Source organism: Symphalangus syndactylus, chromosome 3 (assembly GCF_028878055.3).
Source record: "Symphalangus syndactylus isolate Jambi chromosome 3, NHGRI_mSymSyn1-v2.1_pri, whole genome shotgun sequence".
Lineage (NCBI taxonomy): Eukaryota > Metazoa > Chordata > Mammalia > Primates > Hylobatidae > Symphalangus > Symphalangus syndactylus.
In genome coordinates, this window is record NC_072425.2 from 86042999 (window position 1) to 86059032 (window position 16034).

The 16034-nt window shown below is 40.8% G+C and overlaps 1 protein-coding gene and 1 pseudogene across 5 annotated transcripts in view; both read right to left on the reverse strand.

Annotated features, from left to right (window-relative positions):
* The window catches only part of CCDC126 (coiled-coil domain containing 126), a 49735-nt gene that overhangs the window by 11399 nt on the left and 22302 nt on the right, over positions 1-16034 (reverse strand). The window lies entirely within an intron of this gene.
* Positions 7616-15950, reverse strand: LOC129479401 (rRNA-processing protein FCF1 homolog; annotated as a pseudogene).

The following is a 16034-nucleotide window of genomic DNA, read 5'->3' on the forward strand; positions in this document are numbered from 1 at the left end:
CCCAAAGTGTTGGGGTTACATGTGTGAGCCACCACACCCAGCCTTCATGGACGATTGATTAACTGATTGAAACAGTTTCACTTTGTCACCCAGGCTGGAATGCAGTGGCACAATCTCAGCTCACTGCAAGCTCTGCCTCCCCGTTCAAGCAATTCTCATACCTCAGCCTCCTGAGTAGCTGGAATTACAGGCGTGTGCAACCACAACGAGCTAATTTTTGTATTTTTAGTAGACATGGGGTTTCACCTTTTTGGCCAGGCTGGTCTTGAACTCCTGACCTCAAATGATCTGCCTGCCTCGGCCTCCCAAAGTGCTGGGATTACAGGCGAGAACCACCATGCCCTGCCTCCATGCACTCTTGAAAAATGTGTATTCCACCATTGTTGGAATGTCATATACGTATATGTAAATTGGATAAACAGAGCATTCTACATATGTCAATATGTAAACTTTTTATGTACAAATTTTAAAACTTGTCTTTCATAGGTAAGGCTGGTCACTTTCCTTTTTTTTTTATCTTTTCCAAATTTCAATTATTATGTTATGTTGGCATGAAGTTCTTAGCATGGGTTTATCCTGCTTGGGGTTTGCTCAGCTTCTTAAATCTGAGGACTCTGTCTTTTGCCAAATATGGAAATTTTACAGCATTTCTTCAATTGCTTTTCCAGCTCTGCTCTCATTCTCTTCTCCTGAAATTCTGATGACACAAATGTTAGATTTTTAGTTATGGTCCCATAGGTTCTGGAAGCTCTATTCTTTTTATTTATTTTTGTCTGTTTTTCTCCCTGTTATTTGGATTGGGTAATTACATTGTTCTATCTTCCAGTTTACCGATTCTTTCCTCTGTCCCCTCCATTCTGTTGTTGAGTCCATTTGCTGAACCTGTTAATTGTATTTTTCACTTCTAACATTTCCATTTGGTTTTTGTTTATATGTTCTATTTTTCTCCTGAGACTTCCTATACTTTTTTTGAAGGTGTCTTTTTCATTTGCTTCATATTCATTAAATGCTCATTGGAGAAATTTTATCATAGCAGCTTTAAAATCTTTTTCAGATAATTCTAATATATCATTGTCTTAGCCTATTCGGGCTGCCATCACAAAACACCATAGATTAGGTAATTAATAGAAATTGATTTCTCGCAGTTCTGGAGGCTGGAAAGTATACACTATCACGGGGCCGGCAGATTTGGTATCTGCTGAGAGGCTGTTCCTCACAGATGGTGTCTTCTAGGTGTCCTGACATGGCAGAGGGGTGGAAGAGACAAGGCAGCTCTCTGAAGCCTGTTTATTATAAAGGGTATTAATCCCATTCATAAGGGTAGAGTCCTCATGACATAAACACCTCCCAAAGACACCACCTTCTAATACCACCAAATCAGGTTTCAACATATGAATTTTGGAGGGACACATACATTCAAACCATAGCAGTCACTGTCATTTTTCATTCAGTCTGAGATCTTCCAGGTTCTTGGTATAAGTGATTTGTGTTTGAAATTTGGACATTTTCATATTATGAGACTCTGGATCTTATTTAAACCTCCTGTTTTAGGTGGTTTTCTCTAACACCACTCTGGCAGGGGAGGGGTGCCACCTTGTTACTGCCAGGCAGAGGCAGAAGTCCAGGTGCCCCATTCAGCTTCCACGATACTCAAGGGTAGTGGGCTCCTCACTCCTGCTGAGTGGAGATGGGAGTTCCAGGTCCCCATGTACTCTCCACTGACAGTGTGGTGGGGATGGCCTCATACTCACTGGGGGACAATGAGTGTCCTGACTCTCCACAGGCTTCCCCTGACATCACACCACAGGTAAGGGAGATGAACAGTTCATTACTGCCATATGGAGGTAAAGTCCTGATTCTCCATGTGGTCTCTACTGGTCCCATGAGTACAGTGGGGACAGTTCTCACTCCTGGCTGGCAGGGGAGACATTTCCGGCTCCTACTGCCTTCTCTAACACCTCCATGGCAGGAATGTTGTATGCCTCACTGTAGCCTCGCAAGGATAAAAGTCTAGGCTTATCACTTGGCCTTTGATCAGGTAGCTGGCAGTGCAGCAACAGTTTTTTTCTGTGATGTTTGGCTAGAGGAGAGCTGTTATTGTCTACAAGTTTTCTAACTTGCTAGGCTGCCTTTTCTTGGCTAGAGAGAACAGGCTTTTGTTGGGGCTTTTTCTGTCTTTGCCTGTTGGCAGTATCTAGGTTGCTGACTTCTTCAGCTCCAACTCTGAAATACACACAGGGAACATACCACTGTGTCATTCCTGGTCTCCTGAGGTCCCTAGACTGTATGACTTTTTCTCCTCCAGAGTCTTATATAAAATGTCCAAGGCTTTTAGTTGTATTTGGTTGGAAAGAACAGGGGAGAGATGCATAACATAGATGAGGACGGATCTCCATTTTCCCAGAAGTCCCTGGTGTGAGAAATTTTTAAAACTGGTTTTCTTCAAACTATAAAAGATAATCTCCAATAGCCTGCTTCTGAAAATGCTTATAACATTGTTTTCCATTCATTACTTATACAATAATTTATATATTTTAAAAATGAATTAAAGAAATTTTAATCTTGGTCATTTTACTAAGGAAAATTTTTGCTGGGTTTGTGTGCAAGAGCAATAATTTTTAAACTATTATTTTCTGAAGAACATTTAAATATTAACATTAAATTATTCTCCTGGCTGGGAGTGGTAGCTCACACCTGCAATCCCAGAACTTTGGGAGTCCGAAGTAGGACTGCTTGAGCCCAGGAGTTTGAGATCAGCCTGGGCAACAGAGCAAGACCCCATCTCTTAAAAAAAAATTGGCTGTGTGTTTTGGTGCACACCTGTAGTCCTAGCTTCTAGGGAGGCTGAAGCAGGAGGATCACTTGAGCCCAGGAGGTCGAGGCTGCAGTGAGCCATGATCGCGCCACTGCACTCTATCCTGGGTGACAGAGCAAGACCCTATCAAAAATTATTCTCCTAAAATATTTGTGCAGTCTTTTTTTTTTTTTTTTTTTTTTTGTGAGACAGAGTCTCACTCTGTCACCCAGGCTGGAGTGCAGTGGTGCGATCTCAGCTCACTGTAACCTCCACCTCCTGGGTTCAAGTGATTCTTGTGCTTCAGCCTCCCAAGTAGCTGGGACTACAGGTGCCTGCTGCCTACCTCAAGTGATCCACCCACCTGGGCCTCCTAAAGTGCTGGGATTACAGGTGAGCCACCGCAACTGGCCTTTTTTTTTTTTTTTAGAGGCAGGGTCTCGCTATGTTGCCCAAGTTGGTCTCAAACTCCTGGCCTCAAGTGATCCTCCTGCCTCAGTCCCCCAGAGTGGTGGGATTACAGACGTGAGCCACTGCACCTGGCTGGCATCTATTTTTTTTTTAAAGTGTTCAGCCACACTGATAAAGAGGAAAGCCAAAACCCTTAAAGAAAGCAGGGTCAGTCAGAAAGCCTGATGTGGTTAAGGACTGGTGTTGCTGGAGATTCAGAACCAGGTGTAGGAAACCATGCACCAACTGCAAGGTGTTCCAGAGCAGTCAGTGTGAAGCTGGAGCAAGTATTCCCAATTCATTGTTCTAGGCAAATCACAGAATCCAACAGAGAGAATATTACACAGGAAGAAAACAAAATTCCATCACAGAGGACTAAGAATGTGGAGGAAAAGATATAAGGCGGATGGAAATGATTATAGATTAAAGAGAAAGCACACATTAACTGTTCAAAATGTACGGCTCATTATAAAGTTGAATTAATCTGTCCACAGCCTTCAAAACAGTAACAATTTATTATAGACTAGCATTTTTAAAAAATATTAGCTAACACAGAAACAGAAAACCAAATACTGCATGTTCTCACTTCTAAGTGGGAGCTAAATGATAAGAACTTATGAACACAAAGAAGTAAACAACAGACACTGGGTCTACTTGAGTGGGGAGGTTGGAAGGAGGGAGAGGAGCAGAAAAGATAACTATTGGGTACCAAGCTCAGTACCTGGATGATGTAATAATATGTACAATGAACCCCCATGACATGGGTTTATCTGTATAACAAATCTTTACATGTACCCCCAAACCTAAAATAAATATTTTTTTAATTTCTATTAAAAAATATATTAGCTTATGTTTATTTTACCAGCTGGAAAAAATAGGATAAACAGCTCAAAAGAGGCCCATTCAATAAATATTTGTGATTGACTAGCTTATTTGTATAGTAATGAAAGGCTATGGATAAATGGTTTCTATAGATGGCTAAAGGTTTAAGTTACTGTAGAATTCTAATCTTATTATAATTTGTACTCCTATTTCAAATTAATGGAGCCAAGGAAGAAATTCAAATAATGAAACTACAATAACTGGCTAACTCATCTGGAGAAAAGAAGCTGCATCTTACTGCCTATACCAGAAGTCCCAACTGTATTACAACTATAAATGTAAAACAAACAAAAAACAACTAAAAGCATAATACATTAGAATATAAGTTATGGAGAAAAAAATTTTCAGCACAAAACTAAATCATAAAAAATATATTTTACTAAATAAAATTTAAAAACAGCATACCCAGTTATTAGGCAACTGAAAATCAAAAGAAAAACCTCTGTAACACATGACAGCATTAGCATCTTTACAAAGAATCAGTCAAGGCAGGTCAAGGTGGCTCACGCCTGTAATCCCAGAACTTTGGGAGGCCAAGGTGGGTGGATTACAAGGTCAGGAGGTCGAGACCATCCTGGCTAACACGGTGAAACCCCGTCTCTACTAAAAAAACAAAAAAAATTAGCTGGGTGTGGTGGCGGGTGCCTTGTAATCCCAGCTACTCAGGAGGCTGAGGCAGGAGAATGGCACGAACCTGGGAGGCGGAGCTTGCAGTGAGCCGTGATAGCGCCATTGCACTCCAGCCTGGGCGACAGAGCGAGACTCCGCCTCAAAAAAAAAAAAAAAAAAATCAGTCAAATAAGAAATAAACAAATTTCCCAGCAGAAAAATTGTCAAGTGACTCAAATAATTCACATTCTCAAATGTCAAAGAAATACAAACAGCCAATGAACATTTTAAAAAATCTTTTAACCTCCCCTGAAAGCAAATAAATCCAAAAGCAAACAACTAAATGCCATTTAAAATTAAATAGAATTGGTCAAAGTCTGTATATAAATGGTCACCTTCCCACTGATGGGAAAGTGGTATAGTAAGAATGTAAACTGGTAGAACCATTCTGGAGGGCAATCTGACAAATGTCTATTAAATTTAACATGTGCACATCCTTGACCCCAAAATTCCACAATTAGGTAATCTATTCTTAAAAATTCACACAAATATGAAATACATATACACACACATATATTTCATACACACAAATACACCACAGCACTAAATAAAACACACGAAAAAAGGTCAGCACCAAATTATTCATCATTAGAGAAGTAAATGAAAGACATTTATAAAATGAGATAATAGGCCAGGCATAGTAGCTCACATCTGTAATCCCAGCACTTTGGGAAGCCAAGGTGGGAGGATCGCTTGATTCCAGAAGTCTGAGAATATGCTGGGCAACACAGTGAGACCCTGACTCAACAACAACAACAGAAAATTAGCCCGGCAAGGTGGCGCACACCTGCAGTCTCAGCTACTTGCGTGGCTAAGGTGGGAGGATCACCTGATCCCAGGAATTTGAGGTTATACTGAGCTACGATCACACCACTACACTCCTGTCTGGGCAAGAGCGTGAGATCCTGTCTCAAAAAATAAAATAAAATGAAATAATACTGTCATTAAAAAGGATAAAATAGACCTATGTGTATAAAATGGAAGTATATTTACAGTAACAGTGAAAATAAATAAGTTGCAAAACCAACATGTACAGTACAATGCCATTTTTGTTCAAAATAAAGCAATGTGTTGGAATATGCATGCATATGTACCACAGGTTGGAAAACTACAGCTGAATGGCCACCTACCTTTGAAAATGAAGTTTTATTAGGAAATAGGCACGCTCATTTATTATAACAGATACCATATACAACCCACAAAACTGAAAATAGTTATGACATAGCCCTTTAAGAAAATATATAGCCAAATGCTGATATATACCAAATTAACTGAAATTACCTCTGCTCTACTTCTGCTTATTTATATTATCTATTTCTATAATATCTGGCTGGCCAGGGTGGCTCATGCCTGTAATCCCAGCACTTTGAGAGGCCGAGGTGGAAGGACGACATGAGGCCAGGAGTTTGAGACCAGACTAACCATCATTATTTCAGGAAAATCATCATGAAGGAAAGAAAGAAAAATATGTGTCCAGGGCGTTCCCAGATAAAGATGGTAAAGTGAACACAGGCATTTAGCCTAAGCTTACTCTAGGTACCCACAAAAACAGTAAACTGTTTTCCTCTTTTTGTTTTTAAGCACAAATCCACAAGGCTAAAGATAACAAACAAGAAAGGAGACCATAGTAACAAAACTCCAGGGATGAATGATAGCTGACTTAGCAGACCTGAGAAAGCTAAATCTTTAATGAGAAGTAAGAAAAGCCAAGAAGCAATCCTGTTTTCTCCACAGAATCCTACCCTGAAAGGTCCTAGAAATTTTACACCATGTACTATTGAAAAGAGAGGTAAAGAAAGGACTAAAAACCTAGACTAGGTGCAAAGTTCTGGGATATATGTGCAGGATGTGCAGGGGTTTTTTATTCCTAAAAAGATGCAACAAAAATTTTTTATTGTAAATTGACAATTTATAATTGTATAAATTTATGGGTTATGAAGTGATGTCATAAATTGTGGATACAATATGGAATAATTAAATCAAGCTAGTTAACATATCCAATACTTCAAATATATTTCTGTGATGAGAACATCAATTTTGAAATGTATAATACCCCCATTATTAAGTATATGCACCACACTGTACAACAGAACTCAATAAAGTATAAAACATATTCTTCCTGTCTGAGATTTTGTACCCTTTGACCATCATTAAATTTTTTTTTTTTTTTTTTTTTTGAGACAGTCTCACTCTGTCACCCAGGCTGGAATGCAGTGGCACAACTTCGGCCCACCGCAACCTCTGCCTTCTGGGTTCAAGTGACTCTCCTGCCTCAGCCTCCACAGCAGCAGGGACTATACGCAAGCAACACCACACCTGGCCATCTTTCTTTGTATTCTTAGTAGAGATGGGGTTTCACCATGTTGTCGTGGCTGGTCTCAAACTCCTGACCTCAGGTGATCCGCCCACCTCGGCCTCTCAAAGTGCTGTACCACAGGCATGAGCCACCATGCCTGGTCTAAAATTTTTATGAGACAAAATATCAATTTCAAAACGCATCAAAAAGTGAGCAGGCCAGGCACAGTGGCTCATGCCTGCAATCCCAGCACCTTGGGAGGCTGAGGCATATTTTTCTGTACTAAAAATACAAAACTTTTTGTCTCTACTAAAAATACCAGAAAAAAAAAAATCAGCTGGGCATAGTGGCGCGAGCCTGCAATCCCAGCCACTTGGGAGGCTGAGGCAGGTGAACCGCCTGAACCCGGGAGGCAGAGGCTGCAGTGTGCTGAGATTGTGCCACTGCACTCCAGCGTGGGCAACAAGAGCAAAACTTCATCTTAAAAAAAAAGAGTGAGCATATTTAACCATCCTCAGCTCATAGTAGAGCAAATAGGTCAACAGAATAATAATTCATGCTATGGCATGTGTAATGAACTCGCAACAAGAGAACACTGATTGCAGAAAGGCAGAGGAACTGTGTCTTGTAAGATTTAGAACGGAGGGGCTCCATAATCCTCTGGCAACCATTCAATGTTGTATCTATGGTTAGAAATGTACATGACAGGAACTCCAGGAATCCTAAGGGTCAACTGTGGCCACAATGTAACATTTATGCTGAGTTACTCTCTGTATTAAGCAGTCATCTGTATAGGGTCCTTTGTGTGTACACGGTACAAATCTTGGATCCTTGGTGATCCTTAGAGCCACTCAGTACTTCTGCCCCAATTTCTCAATTTCAGCCATTACACAATCAGTTATACAAGGGATACACCTGGCATACAGACAGTCCATCCTTGACTGCACTAAATCCAGTTTCACTTTTAAGGAAAAGTTGATAAAGTTGGTATCAGAGAAGAATCAAATAGACGAAATAAAAAATGATAAAGGGGAGATCACCACCGATCCCACAGAAATACAAACTACCACCAGAGAATACTCTAAACACCTCTACACAAATAAACTAGAAAATCTAGAAGAAATGGATAAATTCCTCGACATATACACCCTCCCAAGACTAAACCAGGAAGAACTTGAATCTCTGAACAGATCGATAACAGGCTCTGAAATTGAGGCAGTAATTAATAGCTTACCAACCAAAAACAGTCCAGGACCAGATGGATTCACAGCCGAATTCTACCAGAGGTACAAGGAGGAGCTGGTACCATTCCTTCTAAAACTATTCCAATCAATAGAAAAAGAGGGAATCCTCCCTAATTCATTTTATGAGGCCAGCATCATCCTGATACCAAAGCCTGGCAGAGACACAACAAAAAAAAAGAGAATTTTAAACCAATATCCCTGATGAACAACCACGTAAAAATCCTCAATAAAATACAGGCAAACCGAATCCAGCAGCACATCAAAAAGCTTATCCACCTTGATCAAGTGGGCTTCATCCCTGGGATGCAAGGCTGGTTCAACATATGCAAAACAATAAACATAATCCAGCATATAAACAGAACCAAAGACAAAAACCACATGATTATCTTAATAGATGCAGAAAAGGCCCTTGACAAAATTCAACAACACTTCATGCTAAAAACTCTCAATAAACTAGTTACTGATGGAACGTATCTCAAAACAGTAAGAGCTATTTATGACAAAACCATGGCCAATATCATACTGAATGGGCAAAAACTGGAAGCATTCCCTTTGAAAAGTGGCACAAGACAGGGATGCCCTCTCTCACTACTCCTATTCAACATAGTGCTGGAAGTTCTGGCCAGGGCAATCAGGCAGGAGAAATAAATAAAGGGTATTCAATTAGGAAAAGAGGAAGTCAAATTGTCCCTGTTTGCAGATGACATGATTGTATATTTAGAAAACCCCATCGTCTCAGCCCAAAATCTCCTTAAGCTGAGAAGCAACTTCAGCAAAGTCTCAGGATACAAAATCATTGTGCAAAAATCACAAGCATTCTTATACACCAAAAACACACAAACAGAGAGCCAAATCATGAATGAACTTCCATTCACAATTGCTTCAAAGAGAATAAAATACCTAGGAATCCAACTTACAAGGGATGTGAAGGACCTCTTCCAGGAGAACTACAAACCATTGTTCAATGAAATAAAGGAGGATACAAACAAATGGATACAAACTCCATGCTCATGGAGAGGAAGAATCAATATCGTGAAAATGGCCATACTGCCCAAGGTAATTTATAGATTGAATGCCATCCCCATCAAGCTACCAATGACTTTCTTCACAGAATTGGAAAAAACTACTTTAAAGTTCATATGGGGGGGTGGAGCCAAGATGGCCGAATAGGAACAGCTCCGGTCTACAGCTCCCAGCGTGAGCGGCACAGAAGACGGGTGATTTCTGCATTTCCGTTTGAGGTACCAGGTTCATCTCACTAGGGAGTGCCAAAGAGTGGGTGCAGGACAGTTGGTGCAGTGCACTGCGTGCGAGCCGAAGCAGGACAAGGCATTGCCTCACTCGGGAAGCGCAAGGGGTCAGGGAGTTCCTTTCCTAGTCAAAGAAAGGGGTAACAGATGGCACCTGGAAAATCGGGTCAGTCCCACCCTAATACTGCGCTTTTCCAACGGGCTTGGAAAATGGCACACCAGGAGATTGTGTCCCGCACCTGGCTCAGAGGGTCCTATGCCCACGGAATCTCGCTGATTGCTAGCACAGCAGTCTGAGATCAAACTGCAAGGCAGCAGCGAGGCTAGGGGAGGGGCGCCCACCATTGCCCAGGCTTGCTTAGGTAAACAAAGCAGCCAGGAAGCTCGAACTGGGTGGAGCCCACCACAGCTCAAGGAGGCCTGCCTGCCTCTGTAGGCTCCACCTCTGGGGGCAGGGCACAGACAAACAAAAATTCAGCAGGAACCTCTGCAGACTTAAATGTCCCTGTCTGACAGCTTTGAAGAGAGTAGTGGTTCTCCCAGCACGCAGCTGGAGATCTGAGAACGGACAGACTGCCTCCTAAAGTGGGTCCCTGACCCCCGAGCAGCCTAACTGGGAGGCACCCCCCAGTAGGGACAGACTGACACCTCACTAGGCCAGGTACTCCTCTGAGACAAAACTTCCAGAGGAACTATCAGACAGCTGAATTTGTGGTCTCACGAAAATCCACTGTTCGGCAGCCACCGCTGCTGACACTCAGCCAAACAGGGTCTGGAGTGGACCTCTAGCAAACTCCAACAGACCTGCAGCTGAGGGTCCTGTCTGGTAGAAGGAAAACTAACAAACAAAAAGGACATCCACACCAAAAACCCATCTGTACATCACCATCATCAAAGACCAAAACTAGATAAAACCACAAAGATGGGGAAAAAAACAGAGCAGAAAAACTGGAAACTCTAAAAAGCAGTGCACCTCTCCTCCTCCAAAGGAACACAGTTCCTCACCAGCAACAGAACAAAGCTGGATGGAGAATGACTTTGACGAGTTGAGAGAAGAAGGCTTCAGACAATCAAACTACTCTGAGCTACGGGAGGAAATTCAAAACAATAACAAAGAAGTTAAAAACTTTGAAAAAAAATTAGACGAATGGATAACTAGAATAACCAATGGAGAGAAGGGCTTAAAGGAGCTGATGGAGCTGAAAGCCAAGTTTCAAGAACTACGGGAAGATTGCAGAAGCCTCGGGAGCCGACGCGATCAACTGGAAGAAAGGGTATCAGTGATGGAAGATGAAATGAATGAACTGAAGCGAGAAGGGAAGTTTAGAGAAAAAAGAATAAAAAGAAATGAACAAAGCCTCCAAGAAATTTGAGACTATGTGAAAAGATCAAATCTACGTCTGATTGGTGTACCTGAAAAAGACGGGGAGAATGGAACCAAGTTGGAAAACACTCTGCAAGATATTATCAAGGAGAACTTCCCCAGTCTAGCAAGGCAGGCCAACATTCAGATTCAGGAAATACACAGAACGCCACAAAGATACGCCTGGAGAAGAGCAACTCCAAGATACATAATTGTCAGATTCACCAAAGTTGAAATGAAGGAAAAAATGTTAAGGGCAGCCAGAGAGAAAGGTCAGGTTACCCACAAAGGGAAGCCCATCAGACTAACAGCTGATCTCTCGGCAGAAACTCTACAAGCCAGAAGAGAGTGGGGGCCGATATTCAACATTCTTAAAGAAAAGAATTTTCAACCCAGAATTTCATATCCAGCCAAACTAAGCTTCATAAGTGAAGGAGAAATAAAATACTTCACAGACAAGCAAATACTGAGTGATTTTGTCACCACCAGGCCTGCCTTAAAAGAGCTCCTGAAGGAAGCACTAAACATGGAAAGGAACAACCGGTACCAGCCACTGCAAAAACATGCCAAATTGTAAAGACCATCGACGCTAGGAAGAAACTGCATCAACTAACGAGCAAAATAACCAACTAATATCATAATGAGAGGATCAAATTCACACATAACAATATTAATTTAAATGTAAATGGGCTAAATGCTCCAATTAAAAGACACAGACTGGCAAATTGGATAAGGAGTCAAGACCCATCAGTGTGCTGTATTCAGGAAACCCATCTCACGTGCAGAGACACACATAGACTCAAAATAACGGGATGGAGGAAGATCTATCAAGCAAATGGAAAACAAAAAAAGGCAGGGGTTGCAATCCTAGTCTCTGATAAAATAGACTTTAAACCAACAAAGATCAAAAGAGACAAAGAAGGCCATTACATAATGGTAAAGGGATCAATTCAACAAGAAGAGCTAACTATCCTAAATATATATGCACCCAATACAGGAGCACCCAGATTCATAAAGCAAGTCCTGAGTGACCTACAAAGAGACTTAGACTCCCACACAATAATAATGGGAGATTTTAACACCCCACTCTCAACATTAGACAGACCAACGAGACAGAAAGTTAACAAGGATACCCAGGAATTGAACTCAGCTCTGCACAAAGTGGACCTAATAGACATCTATAGAACTCTCCACCCCAAATCAACAGAATATACATTTTTTTCAGCACCACACCACACCTATTCCAAAATTGACCACATAGTTGGAAGTAAAGCTCTCCTCAGCAAATGTAAAAGAACAGAAATTATAACAAACTGTCGCTCAGACCACAGTGCAATCAAACTACAACTCAGGATTAAGAAACTCACTCAAAACCGCTCAACTACATGGAAACTGAACAACCTGCTCCTGAATGACTACTGGGTACATAATGAAATGAAGGCAGAAATAAAGATGTTCTTTGAAACCAACGAGAACAAAGACACAACATACCAGAATCTCTGGGACACATTCAAAGCAGTGTGGAGAGGGAAACTTATAGCACTAAATGCCCACAAGAGAAAGCAGGAAAGATCCAAAATTGACACGCTAACATCACAATTAAAAGAACTAGAAAAGCAAGAGCAAACACATTCAAAAGCTAGCAGAAGGCTAGAAATAACTAAAATCAGAGCAGAACTGAAGGAAATAGAGACACAAAAAACCCTTCAAAAAATTCATGAATCCAGGAGCTGGTTTTTTGAAAAGATCAACGAAATTGATAGACCACTAGCAAGACTAATAAAGAAGACAGAAGAATCAAATAGACGCAATAAAAAATGAAAAAGGGGTTATCGCCACTGATCCCACAGAAATACAATCTACCATCAGAGAATACTACAAACACCTCTATGCAAATAAACTAGAAAATCTAGAAGAAATGGATAAATTCCTTGACAAATACACCCTCCCAAGACTAAACCAGGAAGAAGTTGAATCTCTGAATAGACCAATAACAGGCTCTGAAATTGTGGCAATAATCAATAGCTTACCAACCAAAAAGAGTCCAGGACCTGATGGATTCACAGCCAAATTCTACCAGAGCTACAAGGAGGAGCTGGTACCATTCCTTCTGAAACTATTCCAATCAACAGAAGAAGAGGGAATCCTCCCTAACACATTTTATGAGGCCAGCATCATCCTGATACCAAAGCCTGGCAGAGACATAACCAAAAAAGAGAATTTCAGACCAATATCCTTGATGAACATTCATGCAAAAATCCTCAATAAAATACTGGCAAACCAAATCCAGCAGCACATCAAAAAGCTTATCCACCATGATCAAGTGGGCTTCATCCCTGGGATGTAAGGCTGGTTCAACATATGAAAATCAATAAATGTAATCCAGCATATAAACAGAACCAAAGACAAAAACCACATGATTATCTCAATAGATGCAGAAAAGGCCTTTGACAAAATTCAATAACCCTTCATGCTAAAAACTCTCAGTAAATTAGGTACTGATGGGACGTATCTCAAAATAATAAGAGCTATCTATGACAAACCCACAGCCAATATCATACTGAATGGGCAAAAACTGGAAGCATTTCCTTTGAAAACTGGCACAAGACAGGGATGCCCTCTCTCACCACTCCTATTCAACATAGTGCTGGAAGTTCTGGCCAGGGCAATCAGGCAGGAGAAGGAAATAAAGGGTATTCAATTAGGAAAAGAGGAAGTCAAATTGTCCCTGTTTGCAGATGACATGATTGTATATCTAGAAAACCCCATTGTCTCAGCCCAAAATCTCAAGCTGATGAGCAACTTCAGCAAAGTCTCAGGATACAAAATCAATGTACAAAAATCACAAGCATTCTTTACACCAATCACAGACAAAAAGAGAGCCAAATCATGAGTGAACTCCCATTCACAATTCCTTCAAAGAGAATAAAATACCTAGGAATCCAACTTACAAGGGATGTGAAGGACCTCTTCAAGGAGAACTACAAACCACTGCTCAATGAAATAAAAGAGGATACAAACAAATGGAAGAACATTCCACGCTCATAGGTTGGAAGAATCAATATTGTGAAAATGGCCATACTACCCAAGGTAATTTAGAGATTCAATGCCATCCCCATCAAGCTATCAATGACTTTCTTCACAGAATTGGAAAAAACTACTTTAAAGTTCATATGGAACCAAAAAAGAGCCCACATCGCCAAGTCAATCCTAAGCCAAAAGAACAAAGCTGGAGGCATCACGCTACCTGACTTCAAACTATACTACAAGGCTACAGTAACCAAAACAGCATGGTACTGGTACCACAACAGAGACATAGATCAATGGAACAGAACAGAGCCCTCAGAAATAATATCACACATCTACAACTATCTGATCTTTGACAAACCTGACAAAAACAAGCAATGGGGAAAGGATTCCCTATTTAATAAATGGTGCTGGGAAAACTGGCTAGCCATATGGAGAAAGCTGAAACTGGATCCCTTCCTTACACCTTATATAAAAATTAATTCAAGATGGATTAAAGACTTAAATGTTAGACCCAAAACCATAAAAACCCTAGAAGAAAGCCTAGGCAATACCATTCAGGACATAGGCGTGGGCAAGGACTTCATGTCTAAAACACCAAAAACAATGGCAACAAAAGCCAAAATTGACAAATGGGATCTCATTAAACTAAAGAGCTTCTGCACAGCAAAAGAAACTACCATCAGAGTGAACAGGCAACCTACAGAATGGGAGAAAATTTTTGCAATCTACTCATCTGACAAAAGGCTAATATCCAGAATCTACAAAGAACTCAAACAAATTTACAAGAAAAAAACAAACAACCCCATCAAAAAGTGGGCAAAGGATATGAACAGACACTTCTCAAAAGAAGACATTTATGCAGCCAAAAAACACATGAAAAAATGCTCATCATCACTGGCCATCAGAGAAATGCAAATCAAAACCACAATGAGATACCATCTCACACCAGTTAGAATGGCCATCATTCAAAAGTCAGGAAACAACAGGTGCTGGAGAGGATGCGGAGAAATAGGAACACTTTTACACTGTTGGTGGGACTGTAAACTAGTTCAACCATTGTGGAAGTCAGTGTGGCGATTCCTCAGGGATCTAGAACTAAAAATACCATTTGATCCAACCATCCCATTAATGGGTATATACCCAAAGGATTATAAATCATGCTGCTATAAAGACACATGCACACGTATGTTTATTGCGGCACGATTCACAATAGCAAAGACTTGGAACCAACCCAAATGTGCAATCATGATAGACTGGATTAAGAAAAGGTGGCACATATACACCATGGAATACTATGCAGCCATAAAAATGGATGAGTTCATGTCCTTTGTAGGGACATGGATGAAGCTGGAAACCATCATTCTCAGCAAACCATCACAAGGACAGAAAACCGAACACCACATGTTCTCACTCATAGGTGAGAACTGAACAATGAGAACACTTGGACAGAGGAAGGGGAATATCACACACCAGGGACTGTTGTGGGGTGGGGGGAGGGGGGAGGGATAGCATTAGGAGATATACGTAATGTAAATGACAAGTTAATGGGTGCAGCACACCAACATGGCACATGTATACATATGTAACAAACCTGCACATTGTGCACGTGTACCCTAGAACTTAAAGTACAATAAAAATATTTTTTTTTTTAAAGAAAAGAAAAAATAAATACAGTTGGTGTCAACAAGGATGTAGTAAGGTGGTACCAGTTGTGCACTACATTGGAACAATAAGCAGGAAGGGTGTTGGGGAACTTCTCTTTCCTCTAACTCGCTAGGATCCTTTTTTTCTTTCTTTTTAGGTTTTAATCTATTCTTTTCTTTAAGCCTCTGATCTCTGAGTTTAAGCATGCGCTTCATGGTTGCATACTTCCTTGTTTTCTTTTGCTTCCCCATGGTCACGCCACACTCCTGTTTCTTCAGATGTGCAGGTTTGTTACATAGGTAAACATGCGCCATAGTGATTTGCTGCACCTATCAATCCATCACCTAGGTAGGTATTAAGCCCAGCATGCATTAGCTATTTTCTATGAAGCAATTTCATCCTTAAATTCTGT